Source organism: Biomphalaria glabrata, chromosome 13 (genome assembly GCF_947242115.1).
Source record: "Biomphalaria glabrata chromosome 13, xgBioGlab47.1, whole genome shotgun sequence".
In the NCBI taxonomy this organism is placed as follows: domain Eukaryota; kingdom Metazoa; phylum Mollusca; class Gastropoda; family Planorbidae; genus Biomphalaria; species Biomphalaria glabrata.
The window spans coordinates 618155-636757 of record NC_074723.1 but is presented as its reverse complement, the minus strand read 5'-3'; positions in this window follow the sequence as shown (position 1 = coordinate 636757).

Genomic DNA, 18603 nt, shown 5'->3' with positions numbered 1-18603 from the left:
AGTATCTAAAACTAATCTTTGCCTTTAGATGTGGGATCTAGAGGCTAAGTACGCTTGAGATTGGCAGCACGGAAAACCTTCTCCCAGATAACTACCCCCCACTGGTCCACAAATGAGATTGAGCCAAAGCGCTCTGAGCATGCTATATGCATGAAAGTTGCACTATATAAAAGCAATAAATTAATTAATTAATTAGTTGAAAATTTTGATTTTAGTTATCAAAAAAAGTGTTTCTTTTAAAGTTTTTTTTTATGTTCCTTGAAAAATGAAGTTTATGTAGTAATCCAAACCTCCTCTAGGGTGGTGGGGATCCCAGAGTGCATAACATATGACCAGGGAACAATGTTATAAAAATTAGTTACAAACATACCTGGGAGCATGGGTGCTGAGTCGTAAAATGCTTGGCTTCCAAACTGAGGGATCTTGAGTTCAAATACAGGTGAAGACTGTGTTTTGAACTTCTGGAATCAAGGATGCCTTAGAGTCCACTAAACTCTAATGCCTACCTCATATGGGTTGCCTGAATCAGCAAGGGAAACCAATGACTTAGCAGAGTAATTCACTGATTGACTTGCACGACTAGATTGACATAAGAATTGCAAAGTAATTATCTTGTCTTTTGATGGAACATATATATATATATAAGCCCTTCGAAGTATCAAACGGGGTAAAACAAGGCTGTGTCCTATCACCTATTTTGTTCAGTATCATGTTCTCCGCTATGCTGACAGATGCATTCACAAATAGAGAAAACAACGGGATAAATATATCATACAGATTTGATGGTGGCCTATTCAACCCGAGGCGGCTTAAAGCAAAATCAAAAACAAATGCAGCAGTAATCAGAGACTTGCTATTTGCTGACGACTGTGCCCTAAATGCCTGCTCTGAAAACGATCTGCAGAGCATCGTCAGTGACTTCTCAAGAGCATGCTCAGACTTTGGCCTTACCATCAATACGAACAAGACTGAAGTCTTATATCTACCTGCTCCTGGGAAAGCCTACTTGGATCCAAGCATCACTATAAATGGACAGGATATAAACGCAGTGGACAAATTCACATATCTTGGCAGCACACTCTCCAGGAATGGAAAAATCGATAGTGAAATCGATCTGCGTATCGCCAAGGCCAGTGCATCCTATGGCAGACTGTCTAAAACTGTCTGGAACAGACGTGGCATCACCACAAACACAAAGCTAGGGGTCTATAGAGCTGTCATCCTCCCTACATTGCTCTATGCCTCAGAAACATGGACAGTGTACAGTAAACATGCAAAGAAACTGAACCACTTCCACATGACATGTCAGAAAAATACTAAATGTCAAATTGCAAGACAAAATACCAGATACAGAAGTTCTTCTAAGAGTGTGTCTGCAAAGCATCCACACAATCCTGATGCAGTCCCAGCTGCGATGGGCAGGTCACATCTACAGAATGGAAGACCACCGCATCCCTACACGACTCTTGAATGGCCAACTAAGCGAAGGAAAGCGCTTGCAAGGTGGTCAAAGAAAGCGCTTCAGGGGCACCCTCAAAGCTTCTCTGAAGGCGTTCAGCATAGACCCAGGCACCTGGGAGACAGAGGCACATGACAGAGCATCATGGCGTCGCGCTGTGAAAACTGGCGCACAGGTTGCTAAGAAAAAAAGAACAACGCTGGCAGAAGAAAAACGCCAGAAAAGAAAAGCAAGGCAAACGACACTAGCTCCAGCTGGAATAACCTGCCCAGTGTGCGTCCGAACATTCCGGGCTCACATAGGTCTCACCAGCCACATGAGGAGGCATAAAACCCCAGTGCAAAGCCCTCAGCCCCCTGGATGACAAAGTGGTCATCATCAAACACGATGGACGAACTATATGTTATATATATATTTATATATATAATATGAGTGTTTCTCCAGTACTGGTGACAAAAAGTGTCACTTTAGGCCAAAAATTAAAGTGGAAGGTTTTGGTTTTATTTTAAGTGTATTCACTTCTTTACTCATTGTACTTTAAGAATTTATCAATAAAAAATGAATAGGAATACATACATTTCCTCAGCAGTGCTGGCAAAAGGGGGTATCCACCTAATTCTAATGGGTACCTGAAATAAGTTGGTCATTTTGCTGGCCACATGACACCCTTGTTAACCATTACCACATAAACAGAAGAGCTTTATATCATCTCTCATAGATTGCAAGTATCTATCTCCTAAACTTCACTTTTGAGATCTGAGCTTAAAGCAATAAGAAACAGTTGTAATAAATATAGTTTGTTAAGATGTTGACCATTTGTCTATATTTCAAAAGAAATTGGACTGAAAACTTGATTAGTTGTAAAGAAAAAATTTAACCCAAGAAACTTAAAAATGTTCAATTCAGCTATCAGAATGCTTAACCTTATATACCTTTTTTTTTTTCAAGAATAGAGATGTAATTCTGCTGTGTTCCTGTGAGTTGGAAACCAGAAAGCAAGTCTTCTAATAGAGGTCTGATAGAGTCATGTACATCAAGGGATCAGCACTAAAAGATGTGGACCTGATGTGGTGTCAAGCTGATGAAGCTTTTGCTTGCTTCTTTTGGCTGTTCGTTTAACACAAGACAAAGTACAGACTGTAAGATTTTTTTCCATTTTATGTTAGATTTTTGTTTTAAATTTCTTTTTAAGATTGACTTCATGTTTCTTCACTCATGTAAGTACGACTGTCTAAAACTTTGATTCCATGAGTGGTACTCAGACATTGGTCTTTGAATGAAGCTTGCAATAATCTCCTGGTTAACTGAAAACACAGATTGCAGTCTCTCTTCGAAACTGAATGATGCATATATATATTGCATATATAAAGACTGTTTCTGGGGTTACTGGTTATTGCCCTGCTTGTTACAGTCCCTCATTGTGTTTATATAATTCACTAATTTCTCTTATAAAAATGTGGACCCTAGTGCTTCACATATGCTATATGTATGCATTGTTCATTGTTTCAGCATTTAGCGTCACGTTGAAACTGGCAACAAAAAAATAACTAAGAATTAAAGAAGCAAATTTGTTCAACCTATTACCCCACAATATTTTTCTTTCTCTCTTTCTTCCACTTCTATTGAACATGCCAAATATTAAAAAAAACAACTCTTTGGTGTTTAAAACAAGAAACACTGTTTTTGTGACTGTTCTAAAGCCTGAGCTGGATTATGTACATTAAATAAAAATAAAATTCATCAAGATTTTCTAGTTTGTATGAGACTTCATTGAGTTACTGAAATTTTTTCAATTTTATGCTCCAGACTAGTGGCAAGAGCACTAAATTATTTATGTAACTACACTTGAACCACTGAGACATGATCTGGCACCATTCTCTCTTTTTACTTAGAAATATAATAAACACAAAAAGTGAATTAATAAAGGAAATTTCACAGAAGTTAATTCATCGCAGACAGAACCAATTACCACAAAATAACCAAGACTGTATGGCAGTGTAGAACAGCTAAAAAGTAAACAGCACATTTTTTTCTATGGGACAGGTTGTGGTGACTAAGTGGTAAAGCACTTGGCTTTCAAACTGAGGGGTCTCGAGTTTGAATCTGAGTGATGACTGGGTTTTTAATTTCAGGATTTTAAGGGCGCTCCTGAGTCAACAAAACTGTAATGGGTACCTGGAATAGTTGGGGAAATGTAAAGGCCATTGGTCATTGTGCTGGCCACATGATACCCTCATTAACTGTGGGCCACAGAAACAGATGACCTATACATCATCTGTCTTATAGATCACAAGGTCTAAATGAGGAAAAGTGGGCAGCTAAAGAGCTTAAAGCTCAGCAACAAAAATGTGGCTAGAAGAAGAATGAATTAAAGCTCTCAATTTATAAGGTTACATCCTGACAAGTTGATTTTATAAAGAAACAATGTTGTAATACAGAAATATAAGATCACAATATAGTTTCTCAATACATTGAGCCTCTAATAAGAAAGAAATGTAACAAGCAAAATTAAAAATAAACAAAGCTTATTAAATAGCTGCACATTTACAGGCACATATCTCAATACTGTTAGTTCTATTTCACTTTTCACATTCTTCTTCTTCTAGCCAGCTTTATTGCTGCTGAGCTGTGAGCTCTTTTGCAGACTTTGCCAAGGAAAAAAAGTGTGCTGTTGGTTATGTTGGGCTGTAGTGGAAGTAGTGTCTGCCTAAGGTGGATTAGGGAGGGGCATTCAAAGAGGATATGGTTTACGGTTTCAAAGGGGTGGGCGCAGTGTCTGCAAAGGGGTAGTTGTGTGGAGTTTATTTTTTCAGGTGGTAATTTAATAGTGGTGTGTGTCCTGTTCTTAGTTGGAAGATTTTAGGTTGTTCTTTGCGGGGAGGAAGTTAATACTGTCCAGTTTGTTAGGCGTAGTCATTTCTCTGTACATGGCTCTGCCTGTGTTTCCTGATGCCCATTGGTTGAGCCACTCCTCTTTGTGATTGTTGACTAACATTGACCTTAGGGTGAGGTAGTTAACAGGTCTATCTGGTTGTTCCATAGATGAACCTGCCTTTGATAGCTTATCTGCCTTTTCATTTCCCATGATGCCAATGTGTCCAGGGATCCACTGTAGTGTGATATTGATATTTAATTTTGATATCATCTGGTGGATTATCACAATGAGTGTTGTCAACTCTCTTGGGCTGTTTGAGGTGCTGCTGTTAAGTGCTTGCAGAGTAGATTGGGAGTCTGTAAAGACAACAATATCTGATGGTGGTTGCACTCCTTCATATAATTTGTTTTCCACTGTCTGAAGTGCTATGGTAATTGCCTCAATTTTGGCTTGGAAGTTTGAGCAGTAATCGCCACAGGGTGCGCTTATCTCAAAGTGTTTATTTTTAGGGAAGACCAGGAAGGCACCAAGACCAGCATTGATGGTAGCTTTGAAAGCCGATCCGTCTGTATAAATATGGAAAGCTGTTTTTTGATAGCTTTCGATTGTTTCAAGCGTGCCTACTTTGAGCTCCAGTGGATTTGATTCTTTTGTTAAGGTGTTATTTAGTAAATGTGTTTTGATGGTTGGTTGTTTGTAGTTTAGTCCGGGTGTAATGTTTGAAAACCTGGTAATTTTTTCTCTGTTATTGGGTAGGTGGTGTTTTAGGGCTAGTTCGTCAGTAAGTTGGATCAGAGTCCTTTGCTTTTTTTTGGTTGTTTTTCCTATATTTCCTCCAACCTTCTGTATCTCTCAATAGCTTCTAATGCTGCTCTGTTGCGCCTTAACTTAAGAGATTCAATATTGGAGTCTATTTCACAGGCTGTTGTGGGAGTAGTTCTCATACCTCCACTAATTAGCCGCAAGGTTTGGTTTTGGATTGTATCTAATGATGATTGATAGGTTTTGTTGGCAGCTACTTGTATGGAGAGACAGTTATCCATTACAGATCTGACATATCCAGTGTATAACTGTCTTAAGGTTTTCTTTTCAGCTCCCCAGGATGTTCCTGTTAGGTGTTTTATTATGTTTAATCTTTGTGATGCCTTTTCTTTTAAATCTGCCATAAAGTGTTTTAGAGACAGTCTTTGGTCTAGTTTTACACCAAGATATGTTGGATTTTCTTCTTTATTTATTGGCTGAGAGTCTATTTTTAGGATGTAGTTTCTTTTTGCTGTTTTGTTGCTGTGGCTAAAGATTGAATAAACTGACTTTTCTTTGTTTATTTCCATTTTCCATAATTTTGAATATGTGGAGATAGTTGTGAGGGCTCTATTTAGTTTGGATCTAGTCAGCACTGGATATTTCTCTGTAGTCCAAATTAAAAGGTCGTCTGCGTAAAGTGCCTTATTGACCGAAATGAGGTCCGGGAGGTCATTCATGAAGATTAGAAAGAGAGTGCAGCTAAGGGCTGAACCTTGTGGTAGTCCTTCTTCCAAACCTTTTTACTAGAGATGGCACCTTCGAATCGGGTTTGGATGGTTCTGTTTTTTAAGAATGCCCTGATCCAGCTGTACATTTTTCCATGGATGCCCATTTTTTTCATCTTCAAAAATAGACCTTCTCTCCACACTCTATCATAGGCTTGCTGCAAATCTATAAATACTGCTGTAGTGTGCTTGTTTTCATGAAACCCTTCTACTGTGTCCTGGATAAAACGAAAGAGGTGGTCTTCTGTTCTACTTGCTTTCCTGAAGCCAGCTTGTGCATTGTGGAGTTAGCAAGTACTTTCTAACCACCAATAAAGTCGGTTATTGATCATTTTTTCTGCCATTTTGCCAATATTGGATGTTAGAGATATTGGTCTATAACTCCAGGTGGTTTATTTTTCTTTAAAATGGGTATTATGTTTGCGGTTCTCCATTCCTGTAGTATGTCTCCAGTTTTCCATGCATGGTTGATAAAGTTAAGTATACAGTTTTGGGCCTGTGGTCCTAGTCCCCGAATCGTTTCATTTGTTATTTTATCTGGTCATTTTCTTGACTTGAGGCTTTTTAGGGCAGTATTGAGCTCATGTAGAGTGAAGGGAGTGTCAAAGATCTGACAGTTGACTGTTGGAGCTTTTTCTTCTTTCTTTAAGATATTACTGAAGGCCTGGTCCAGTTGTTTTCTTGGCTTTGACTTGTTAATGCTGGCAAAATATTTATTGAAGGTTTCAGCCTTTTTAAGGTTTTCTGTTATTATGTCATCAGTGCCTTTTATAGGTTGGGGGTTTGTTATTTATTTCTTTCCTGCTAGCCGGTGCAGAAGGGTCCAGGCCTTTCGACCATCCTTGTTTAGATCTAGTTGTTCGCATGTTGTGGTCCACTTTTTCTTTTTTTCTGTTTTAATTTTGTATCTTATAAGTAGGTTTTTTTTCTATAGTCTTCCTGGCCATGTTTATGTTTTATGCTTGATAGTCTTGTGTCTGTTTCTTGTGAAAAAGCTGCCCAGTTAGCTTTTTTATAGTTCCATCTAGTTGTTTTGTTGGATTGGTATCTACCTGGCGTTCCAATATTGAGGAGTATAGGCCTGTGGTCACTACCTATGTCTTCAAGTACTGTTATTTTAGAAGAGTCGGTAATGTCTGTAGAGATAAAAGTTAGGTCAGGTCTGCTAGTTGTGTTGTGTGCTCTGTGGAGGAAAGTTGGAGGTGTAGTTTTGTTTTGCAGAAGTTGTAGGTTAGAGGCATTTGTTACATCCTCTACTTCTTTGCCACGCTTGTTGTAGTGTGGGTAGCCTAGGGAAGGTGTGTGTGCATTGAAGTCGCCAGCTATTATTGTCCTTGTGTAGTGTGGTAGTTGTATGTCTATTTCTGCTGTTGATGATGGTGGGCAATAGTAGTTTTTGATGGTGTACTTTGTTCCTCCTCTCCAAAGAAGTATTTCCTGCGTGTCGATGTCTGTATTGTTCTGTATTTGTTTTACTGTGGCTTATGTGTCGTTTCTTATGAGGGTCATAATTCCCTGGCATTTGGTGCAAAGGCATCTGTACTGTGTGTAGCCTGTGATGTTTATTTTTTTCTTGGGCAGTAGTGTTTCTTGCAATAGCGCTATGTGTATATCATGCTTCTTGAGTATGTGTTGGAGTTCTGTTGTCTTGTTTTGTAGGCCTAAGATGTTGAGTTGCAAAAGGTTTAGGTGTTTGCTGCTAGTCTGTTTTTTATTTCCAGTAGCTGACTTATCACAGGCACACGCTAGTCATCAACATTTAGTTTGTTCTATTCTGCTAGACATAGACCACTGTCTTTTAGGTCTTGTTGCTTAGTTTAGCTTGAATTTTCCATTGTCCTCTCTCTATGTCTCTCTTGTTTTTTCCTTCTGTCCCTCTTTCTTTCACTATTCTTGTCTAGGTCAGTTTATTGTTCTCATTCTAAGTATGCAAGTAACATAAAAAAAAGTTTAAAAAAAAAAAAGACAATTCCTCCTTTATGAAGTTGACAACTTTTTGTAAGAATGATTACTTTGCTCGTAACTCTTAATAACTAATTCTTCTTCTTCTTCTTCATCATTCTCATTGTTATGTTGGAGTGTTCATATGACTAGACCAATACATGAGATGAACTGCGCAGTGGTTTCCAAATGAGGGAGCTCTCCATATAGTTTTCTTTCTATTGGGGTGATTTGGGGCCAATGTCTTATATGGGCCTCTTGGTAAAGAGAGCAGTTTTGGAGGACGTGGTCGGCATTCTCTGGTGATACTCCACGTGGGCAGATTTCACTGGCTCCAATTTTGAGCTTCCGGTGCATGTGTTGTCGCATTCTGTTGTGTCCGGTCCTGAGAAAGATTAGACGTTGGTCTTGTCGGGATAGCTTATAGTAAGCTTCATCTTTCTTGTGATTTGGATGAGAGCTCGTCCATTTCTCATTTATTTTGTTTACAATTAATTTCTTCATTTCTTCTGGATAAAGTGCAGAGTTTATTTGAGAGTTAGTTCTCCCACTCTTGGCGAGTGTGTCAGCCTTCTCATTTCCTTCTAGTTGTATATGGGCTGGTATCCATTGAATAACAGTTTTTTTGCTGTTGTTGTTGAGCTTTGTAAGTGCTGTTCTGAGGTTTTTAATATAAGAGGAATCAGAGTTTTGCAAGCTTTGGAGGGTTGTTTTTGCATCGGTTAGCAAGACAATCTGACTGTGAGGGGAACTTGGATGATTTGCTAGCATGGTAGCAGCTAGTGCTAGTGCTTCCCTTTCTGCTCTGTGACTGTCAGAGAGCTCTCCAGTTGCAATGGATTTTTCTAGTTTTCCTCCATCTGGCCATTCGATAAGTATTCCAGCTCCTCCATTTGTGGTGGCTTTATGGGATGAGCCATCCGTGTAAACTCTGATCCACTGATTGCTAGGGTAATTGGTATGTAGAAAACAGTTCACTATTTCCTTGAGCTCTGTTGGTCTGTAATCAGATTTTCTTTTTATGTTTTCAATATGGTCCCTTATAGTAGGAAGAGGGCTTTCGTTCCAGGGTGGAGATTCGTTATAGTGTATCGAGGATTCCAGAGTAATTTTTTCAAGTTGGTGGTTGGTGTTTCTTTTTTAGGTTTAGAGATTCCTGTATGAAATTGGTCCTTTTGAGACGGTTTTTTGTGCCAGTTTTGTGGATTTTTGTTCTGAGTGGGTGCCTTTCCAAGGTTTCCAATTTAGTGAATTGGGAAAGGATTTTTATTTCTCTTCTTTCATCCAGAGAGATCAGGGCAGCGGTTTCCTCCATAGCTCTTATGGGTGTTGTTTTGATTGCTCCTGTCATTACCCTTAAACCAATATTTTGAACCTTGTCTATTTTTCTTAGGTTGGTTTGGGCTGCTGAGCCCCATGCTGTGGCACCATATTCTAGTACATGTCTTACATAACTGGTATAAGTCTTTTTCAGGATGTTGTGATTAGCTCCCCAATCTGTGCCAGCTAATTTTTTCAAGAGGGATAGTCTCCGGATGCCTTTACTCTTGTGTTTTATCTATTTGGTTTTTCTAGGTTAGTCTCGGGTCATAGGTGACTGCAAGATATGTAGGGCTGTCATTTTTTTCTAAAGCTTCCTTATCTAATGTTAATTTTATTGTTTGTTGTTTTGTTGACAGTGAGAATATGGTATATGTTGTCTTTTTTGTGTTAATGGACATGCCCCAGTCTTTGGACCAATTATTGAGTTTATTGAGAGCATCCTGTAATCGAAATTTCGATGTTCCTACATATTCTTCTGTGCTAATTAAGGCAAGGTCATCTGCATACATGCTGCTTTTAACTTTTCTTGGTAGGTTTTGATTTAGATCGTTTATGAATATTAGGAACAGTGTTGGGGATAGGACTCCTCCTTCATCATCATCATCATCATTCCTTTGAGTTCCTCATGGAACATAGGGCCTCGACATAAACACGCCACTCTCCACGGTCTCTTGCTAGCTTTTTGATGGTGTCCCAGCTCTTCCCGGTCTTCTCTGCTTCTTCAAGTACACTGCGTCGCCATGTTCTTTTTGGTCTTCCTCTGCGTCTTGTTCCCTGGGGGTTCCACTCTATGGCCTGCCTAGCTCTGTTGCTGGTATCTTTTCTAAGGGTGTGACCAATCCATCTCCACTTCCTCTCTAAGATCTGCACTTCTATATTTTTCTGTCCACTCATCTCCCACAGTTTGGTGTTTTCTACTTTGTCATACCAGTGTATTTTTAGGATATTTCTCAGGCATCTGTTGATGAAGGTCTGTATTTTTTTTGTTGTGGCTTCAGTTGTTCTCCATGTTTCAGAACCATACAGTAGGACAGCCTTGACATTAGAATTAAAGATTCTTAGTTTAGTCTTGTTTGAGATGTAAGGAGATTTCCAGGTTGGTTTTAGCTGTGTAAATGTCTGACGTGCTAGATTTATACGGCGTTTAATGTCTTCATCTGTTCCACCTGATATACTGACTACACTCCCAAGGTATATAAAATTTTCTACTTGATCTATTGTCTGAGAATCCAATACTATGTCTCCACTTTGTTTATTGTTTACTTTAAGTACTTTAGTTTTTTGGTGGTTTATTTTGAGGCCTACTCTTTTTCCTACTTCGCTTAAAGCTGTGACCTTTTCTTGCATATCCTGTAGTCTGTGTGATAATAGGGCTATGTCATCAGCGAATTCCAGATCTTCCAGCTTTTGTGTGAGAGTCCATTGGATTCCTTTCCCTGCGTTAGAGTAGGCTTCTTTTGTGACCCAATCCAGTACTAGAAGGAACAGGAGTGGTGAAAGAAGACATCCCTGTTTGACTCCTGTTGTGACTGGAAATTCCTCTGACAGCTTGCCACAGTGGGTTACTTGGCAGGTGAAACCATCATAAAGGTTCTTGATTATGGTTATTATTTTATTGGGGATCCCATAATGTCTCATTACAGTCCAGATAGATTCTCTGTCGACACTATCAAAAGCTTTTTCAAAGTCAACAAAAGTTGCATAGAGAGGAGATTGCCATTCGACACATTGTTCTACAATTATCCTGAGTGTAGCTATTTGGTCAGCACAAGATCTCCCTTTTCTGAATCCGGCCTGTTCTTCCCTTAGGTGTTCATCACATGCTCCCTTTATTCTGTTTAGTAGGATTCTGCTAAAAATCTTGCTTGGTACTGACAGCAAAGTGATGCCTCGCCATTTCTCACAACTAAGACTTTTCTATTATTTAGATATTCCTTTATCCAGTTGTACATTCTGTGGGATATGTGATGCTGGATTAGCTTGAGCAAGAGACCTTGTTCCCAGACTTTGTCAAATGCTTTTTCTAAGTCTGGGCTTCAGTGAGTAGGTTATTTGACTCAAGGATCCATGTCAGCCTTCTATTTATCACTCTTTCCATCAGTTTGCAAGTACAGCTAGTGAGGCTGATGGGACAGTAGCTATCCAGTTTATTTCTTGGTTTGCCGTGCTTTAGTATAGGTATCATAATGGCTTTTTTCCAGATGTTTGGAATTCTGCCAGATTTCCAGTTAGCATTGAATATTTGTAGCAATTTTCTTTTGGCTTGAGGACCCAAGTTAAGAAGCATGTCATTAGATATTTTGTCTGGGCCCGGGGCTTGTTTTGGTTTGAGGACTTTTAGGGATTCATCTAGTTCCTTCATTTTAAGATTAGTGGCCATTCCCAAGGAGTAAGCTGGATTGTTTTCTTTAATTTTATCTTGTATTTCTGAGCTTACATCTTTATTTCTACTTTCATTAATTTGTATTTGTCCTACACTTTGGAAAAACTTAATGAATTCATTTGCTGCTTCTTGGCCTTTCAGGGGTTTGTTGTCCTTTTCTTTTACTATAGGAGTTGTTCTGTTTTCTTCCTGGTTGAGACATTAGGCTATACGCCAGAGTTTGTGGCCGTCTCTATCTACGTTTAGTTGTTCTGTTTTTTCATGCCAACTTTTCCTCATGGCGGAAAGGTAATTTTTCCTGAAAACTGCGTTAGCTGCTTTTAGATTTATGTTATTTTCTATACAAGGGTTATTTTCTACTGTGTTTCTGGCTTCAATAGTGGCAGTGTGGAGTTGTTGAAGGTGATCAGACCAGTTGGGGATATAATCTTTTCTTGCTTCTCTGGGAATTAATTCCTTAGCTGCTAGGAGGATTGCTTTGGAGAAAGCTGAGAATGACTTATTAACCTGATTTGATTTGCAGTTTATTGAAGTTGTGTATAGGTCTGTGAGCTTTGAGAATAGGTGCCAGATGGCTTTTTTGTAGTTCCATCTGGGGATGGTGGAGTTTTCTGATATTTTGAAGAAGGTATCGATACTGATCAATATGGGTCTGTGGTCACTGGTGGCTAGCTGGTCTGCAACTTCTCTTGTGCACTTTTTGGATAAGTTGTCAGTTGCAAAGGCTAGATCTGGAGTGGTTGATGTTAGCCAGGCTCTTGAGAAAAAGGTTGGTTTATCCTCAGGTTTATTAAGCAAGATAAGTCTGTTCTCTGCTTGCCATTCTTCAATTTCTTCTCCCCTGGCATTTAGGTCTGGGTATCCCCAGCTCTGAGAGTGACTATTCATATCTCCTAAGATTAGACAGTCTTCTTGGTCAGGTATTTGTATGTGGTCAATCTCTATTTCCTTGTCTGGTGGGAAGTAGCAGTTAAATAGATTAATATTTCTATCTGGGAGAATTAGCTTAGTTCCCATTATTTCTGATTCTGAGGAGTTGGGCATAGTTATGTCTGTGGTAGGGATGTCATTTTTAATGAGGGTTTGGATTCCTCCTTTGGGTCTGATTTCTCTATCTTGTCTGATGCAGGTGTAGCCTCTAATGGAGAAACGAAGATTACTGTTCAAATGAGTTTCTTGGATGCAAGCTACATCAATTTCTTTCTCATGCAGAAATATTTTTAGAGCTTCTTTTTTCTTTTGGATGCCCTTTGCGTTCCATTTAAGATTTTTAGACTTTTGGTCTTGGAGTGTTGGCCAGTAGTATTTACTTTCTTGTCCCTGCTCCTTCGAGGCGGAGAGCCCGGCCCCCTACCTGCGCAGCGGGATTCCACAGGCAGGACGCCACATCTATTAGAATGGTTACTGAACTCCAACATAGATGAGGTTGCGTGTCAATGTGTTATGCGCCAGGAGGCCCATTGACTCCGACTTCAGCCTGCTTTTCTTTCTGGGTGTGCTCCCATAGCCTTTGATCATCCAAGATCATCTGCAAGGCAGCAGGTGTTTATTTTCGGAGTTTTCTCTCCTAGATGAACTGCTATCCCTAGCTAACGAGTTTCATCTACCCGGGTTTAGAGTTAGAGCGCCCTATACTCGCTTTTTGCAATCATTTCCATGGATTTCTGAGATGTTTTTAGTAAATATTCTAACCACTGGAATACTTCATCTCATCCTCCATGACTGCAAACCAGTTGGTCCGCGGCTGTTTATTTGCTATTCACAGCTAACCCTTATATCTAAGGGTCTTTCCTCTATCCGCCACCTGGAGACGCGCTTGGTAGAAGGTGGTAACTCCCCCATGTTAATAACTAATGAGTTTTGGGGCTAGTGTCTTGATTGGGCCTCTTGATAAAGTATGCAGTTTTGAAGGACATGATCAGCATTCTCTGGTGATACTCCACATGGGCAGATTTTGATAGTTCCAATTTTTAGCTTCTGAAACATATGTTGTCTCATTCTGTTGTGTCTGATTCTGAGGTGAAAGACTAGACGTTGATATTTTTGGAATAGGCATTGTCTTTCTTGTGACTCAGATGAGTCTATTTCTTGTTTATTCTATTCACTCTGACCTAAACAAATCCTGGTTAAGCCCAAGTATTAATCTAGAGTGTATAAAATTCTAGCTTGATGATGCAGATCCAGACATGGCAACATTAAAAGACAGTAGTCCAGACTACAGTACTGTGATATATGTTATGCGCTTCCGCGGTGATGAGTAATTGAACTATAAACAAACTCAAAGGCTGCATACATTTTGAAATAAAATTCCAAGTTTGAATTCAACCTATGAAATATTTTCAAACCTACATTATATAAAAATTAGCTTAACCAATATTCTTTATGACTATTCAAAGTCAAAGTTACTATCAGTCTTCACTGGGATTCAAACCCAGGACCCTAGTGCTTATGCACTCAACCACCGCGCGTCATCAATTCTTCCATCCTTGTGGTTATGCAAATCATTAATATCGATGTTTCATTAATTTGACTAACTATGCCTACAGTTTCCCTAGCTAGCTATTTAACCTGTTACTGATGTAGGTGACATTTGATCAACATAATGATCCGTCTTTAATTTCTTCAACAAAAAAATACTCAAAGGGAATCCTGAGATTAGGAAATTTTCTGATTCAAATTTAAAAAACAACAACTCTAGGTCCATGGCTGTTATCTGTCATGCCTGAATATATTTTATAAAATCCCTGAACTTTTTATCCCCAGATTCTAGTGAAGAAAGCTACTGTCAGGAAGTACCAGATGTATGGTCACCTGTACGAAGACTTATGTCGACAGGTAGGCAAGTACCATTTGCTATCTACAGAACCCAGTCAGTGGACAACCTAGAGGTATATGATTCAAGTTCTTCTGGACATAAAGCTGACCACAACAGTTAAACACAGGTAAATATCAAATTAATAATTATAAATTATTGTCATCAGATTTAAAGATTGCTAAAAGAATCAACACATAGACAAGAAAATAAAAAAGAATCGGATCAATTTCAAAGCTTTCAAAGGTCTGAAATAATTGATCTAAAAGTATGTCAAGTTGATTAACTTAGGATAAATCCAGAGACTGTCTCTTAGGCTCATAAAATGTCCTAAGTTAATTAACCTTCTTATTTAGTAATACTCTTAATCTCTGCTTGACATTTACAGACTGTAGTGATTTACATCATATTGTATAGATTACAGATGTTATCTCAAAAAAGAAGATAATTACATTCATCACATTTCTAGTCATTTATGTTAATCTGTGACTTAAACTCTGCTAAGTGGTTGGGTTTCCTGTACTGGCTGATTCAAGCCATTCCATTCTCTACTGGCACTAGGGAAGAAGAAGCACTTGTAGGACCTAGCCTATGGAGTAAGATATGGGCCTCTATCATTGTGGATCTAAGTATTTGAGTAGGTTTGGCTGATCTAGTGGAAGGCATGAATTTTTTTAGAACAAAAAAATAATGAAGACCAAATTATTTAATAACAAAAACAAAAATATGTCCAGAATTATTTAGCATCATACCCATAAATTAACATTTATTATTGCTTTTATTTAAAGTCTTTAAATTTGGTCCTGTTCTTTCACTACCTTCTTTTCATGTAAAAAACTGTTTTATCTTGTGCCATGTCCTCCACAAGTAGTGGACTTCAACAAAATGACTCTGAAACTAGCTCAGTCTCTTTCCATGGCATTTCACAATAAACAGTAAGTGGGTTTGAGAGTAGGATACCTTCTATTTCTGGATCTTAAAGTAGAGTTCCTTTTATTTCTGGATCTGAAAGTAGAGTTCCTTTTATTTCTGAATCTGAGAGTAGAGTTCCTTTTATTTCTGAATCTGAGAGTAGAGTTCCTTTTATTTCTGGATCTCAGAGTAGAGTTCCTTTTATTTCTGGATCTGAAAGTAGAGTTCCTTTTATTTCTGGATCTGAGAGTAGAGTTCCTTTTATTTCTGGATCTGAGAGTAGAATTCCTTTTATATCTGGATCTGAGAGTAGAGTTCCTTTTATTTCTGGATCTGAGAGTAGAGTTCCATTTATTTCTGGATCTGAATGTGGTGTACCTTTTATTTATGGAGCTGAGTGTGGTGTACCTTTTATTTATGGAGCTGAGTGTGGTGTACCTTTTATTTATGGAGCTGAGTGTGGTGTACCTTTTATTTATGGAGCTGAGTGTGGTGTACCTTTTATTTATGGAGCTGAGTGTGGTGTACCTTTTATTTATGGAGCTGAGTGTGGTGTACCTTTTATTTATGGAGCTGAGTGTGGTGTACCTTTTATTTATGGAGCTGAGTGTGGTGTACCTTTTATTTATGGAGCTGAGTGTGGTGTACCTTTTAATTTTCTTCTTTGATAGTATCTTAGTTTTCTATTTGGCTAATAGTCAAGTTTCTATATCAGATGGTAGAAGCTACCAATGCTCAATTTTGCTCATCAGCATTACCCATTATATTTATCCTGGTTAACTGTTTATATTAACTCCCATTATCCCTTCCACCTCAGTTAATAAAGACTTGTGTGAAAGTCTTTTTTCATCTTCTTATATTTCTTGAAATGTTAAAGCTGTATTAGTATTGATATATTTTTTTGTTATTGTATCCATGTCTCATAAATATAACGTCTCCAAAATTAACCTGTTAGAACACAATGTGGCATCAAATTTTTTTATTATCGTCTAGAGTTCATCTAGCTAGATCTAGCAGCTAGATTCTAGACTAGAGTCAGATCAGATGAGAGTGTCACTAGTCGTGACTAGAGTCTAGAGTAGATACTAACATAGATCATCTGCATCATGATCATCATACTAAATAACTAATCATACTGAATCATAGTTATGATAGTAGTAAGTAAATCTAGTAGTAACTTAAGTAAGTAGATCTAGCCTGGCCTAGACTAGATCAGTAGATCATAGATGAGATCTACTAGAAATGACTAGATCTAGATCTACTAGATTGTCTAGACTAGATTTACTAAATCATTTACTAGATATATAGAGTAAAGTGCGAAGTTCGAGCAGCCCCGATTTGTCAAGAGGTTTGAACAGTTCACTTTTTATTGCTAAAATTTTTTTATTTGAATGTTTACCAAATTACTACTATATTGCTACTGCGCGTGCACCTTTTTTCTTTACTTCCGACACATACTATTTCCTTTTCCTTGTAAAGGCTAAGTTCATGGTGAGATCAAACTCAGGAGGTGTGGAATAATTCTTTTTTACTACCCGGTAGTGAAGGAAACGGGTAATGGGCTTAAGGCTATTTTGAAGTCTGATTGCTCATCAGCTTAAAGAGACTATTTGAAGTTGTGGAGGGTGGGAAATGGTGCAATGGATGGTGTTCTTGCGCTGCAGTAAAAAGAAAATGACTATATAGTGAAAATTAAATATTAAAACATGTTTTTAGATATATTTTCTTTGATCTGTTCAAACCTTCCATCAACCCATTCGAGCTTACTAACTGGGGAAAAATCTGCTCGAGGTAAAGTACGCTTGGCGATACCTACCCTACACCTCTTTGAACTCATTTATTTAATTTTAACTAAGCCTAGTGATACATTAAACTTAATCTATTTTTATAGAAAAAAGGATGAGAAATTCAGAGATACCATCAGTTTTTTCATAGGTCAGACCGTTAGGGTGCTATAAAAATCCAAACATGAAAATTCCTGCCTGCTGGCTTAATAATTTCGAACTTCGCACTTTACTCTATGTATGTTATAATATGATGTAGATCTTTTCTCTATATCTTAGTATCTAGTCTACTAGATCTACTATGATCAGTATGAACTATCTATGATCTAGATCTATCTAGTGGACTAGTCAATCTTAGATCTAGATCTAATTATCGACTTCTAGTAGTAGTACTACTACTAGTAGATCTCTAGTCAGATCTAGATATGATTATTAATGATAGAGATAGAATCTAGATAGACTCCAGAGACAGATATATAGATAGTGATATAGCCAATCTAAATCTAATTATCGACTTCTAGTAGTAGTAATACTACTAGTAGATCTCTTGTCAGATCTAGATATGTGTATGATTATTAATGATAGAGATAGAATCTAGATAGACTCTAGAGACAGATATATAGATAGTGATATAGCCAATATACTGAATATTATTGAATATACTATAAGGCCTACTATTCTACTTTACTGTCTTTAGTTTAGGGTGGAGGCCTTAGAGTATATTATATATGATATATGGTATAGATTATATTTCTAGAATTCTAGATCTAATAGAAGATCTACTTAGATTCTGGAATCTCTCTCTTAGTTTTAGTTTTATAAATCTAGCTAGATTGTGAAGTAGATGTTTTATGTTTGTTTTACATGTTTCGGATGTTCCTTCAGAGTTGAAGATAATTACTTCCTAGTCCATACCTCCCGCAGGACAACGGGGGATGGGAGCGGGCAGGGTTTGAACCAGGGACCATCGATAAATCTGAACGACAGTCCAGCGTGCAAACCGCACGACCAGGCAGCCATCAATGAAAGTGATATCCGCTGAAATAGGTAACTGATATTGATAATGTGTTATACATTGCAATTTGTTTTTAGAGATTTTAATTAATTCCTAATATATATAGAGAGAGTAGTGCAAATAGGCTTATTGTACTTTTTAAAGTACTTTTTTACTCTTTAATCAGTTACTTTTGAATTTGCTAAATTGAAAAGGAAAAAAAAATACATTTTTATACATGTATATGGTAATTCAATATTTATTTCTGCTCCTGAAATTGAATATTTTCTCCTGAAAAACTCCTGGAAATCTCCAGAAATCCTGATCTCAGAATGGTGGGGGAACCCTGGATACTATCAGTCACCAACTTCTGTATGAATGGTTCTTTAAGTCAACAACATCTGTATGAATGGTGCTATCAGTCACCACCATTTTTATGAATGGTACTATTAGTCACCACCATCTTTATGAATAGTACTATTAGTCACCACCATCTGTATGAATGGTACTATCAGTCACTACCATCTGTATGAATGATACTATCAGTCACCACCATCTGTATGGTTCAGTGTTTAATGTATAATTGCTAAG